General features: G+C 35.9%; 1 protein-coding gene across 1 annotated transcript in view; it reads right to left on the bottom strand.

Moving 5' to 3' along the window:
- LOC104998398 (beta-hexosaminidase subunit beta-like) overlaps positions 1-1,042 on the bottom strand; it is a 36,302-nt gene that overhangs the window by 5,102 nt on the left and 30,158 nt on the right. The window lies entirely within an intron of this gene.

The following is a 1,042-nucleotide window of genomic DNA, read 5'->3' as shown; positions in this document are numbered from 1 at the left end:
CTGAGGAACTGAATTTTTAATTTTCTTCAAGTATAATTTAATACAAACAGCCACATGCGGCTGTGGCTGCCACACCAGACAGCACAGGTATAGAGTAAAAGCAATGCTGGAGTTGACAAAATGAATTCCAGGAGCTAGACGGTGAAGCCTTCGCAGGGTAGCCTGGGTTTTCAGCTGAGTTCACAGAGCAGATAACTGCTACCACCCTATGTCTCAACAGTCACTGCAAAGGGATTGGAGTCACCATGTTATTGATTTAAAGAGAATAATGGGTATTGCACCCTCCTTTATGATTTTTCATCTGTACTTTGTGTAACAAAGATTATAACATGTACACTTTGAAAAGGAACAGAGAGAAAATGAGAAAATAAAGTAGTACAAATAAGAGCTTAAACTTTTACAAAAGGCACTGATGAAATAAAAACAAGTAGGCTTTCAATAACTTACATCTGCATATAGAAAGATTGTAGTTTCTCAATTTTGCCAAAGCGTTTGTTCCTCATGAAACGCAGGACTGCTGGATTGGACTTCCTTAAACAAAAACAGTGATAAAAATTTCATTAAAAGTTCAATATGCCAAATCTTTTTAAAGCAACATATATCTCCAACATCATTTATACAGATGGAAATCTATTAAAGTTTGTAAAGAGTAAAATAAGCCTAATTATGCCTAAAATAAGTCTAAAATTTAATTATGAGTTATGTTAACTTTCCACTGCAATTAATTTTTTTAGAAGCTGATATCCTGTAAAAATGGCTTTCCCTAAGCTCCCACATCTTTCTTCCATCTAAGTCTATTTGCACAGAAGACTTTCACTAGAAAAATCTCTCCCACTTAATCATTATCCTCTAAAGCTATTCTTGTTCTCTATTTAGTTTCTTTTTAATTCCCATTTTCTTCTGCATCTTAATTCTCCTTCCTACAGGCTTCTGTCAATAGCATCAGTATGTGAATTCTGTAAACAATTCACCGTCTTAGGAGCTGCGGTCCCAGGTTAACACCTCTCAGAGATGTTCCCCCAAGTCTTCCCTTTTCCCAGGG

Source organism: Bison bison, unplaced genomic scaffold (genome assembly GCF_000754665.1).
Source record: "Bison bison bison isolate TAMUID 2011002044 unplaced genomic scaffold, Bison_UMD1.0 scf7180017864329, whole genome shotgun sequence".
Classification (NCBI taxonomy): domain Eukaryota; kingdom Metazoa; phylum Chordata; class Mammalia; order Artiodactyla; family Bovidae; genus Bison; species Bison bison.
Note: the sequence above shows the minus strand (reverse complement) of the source record. Positions and strands in the feature narration are given on the sequence as shown.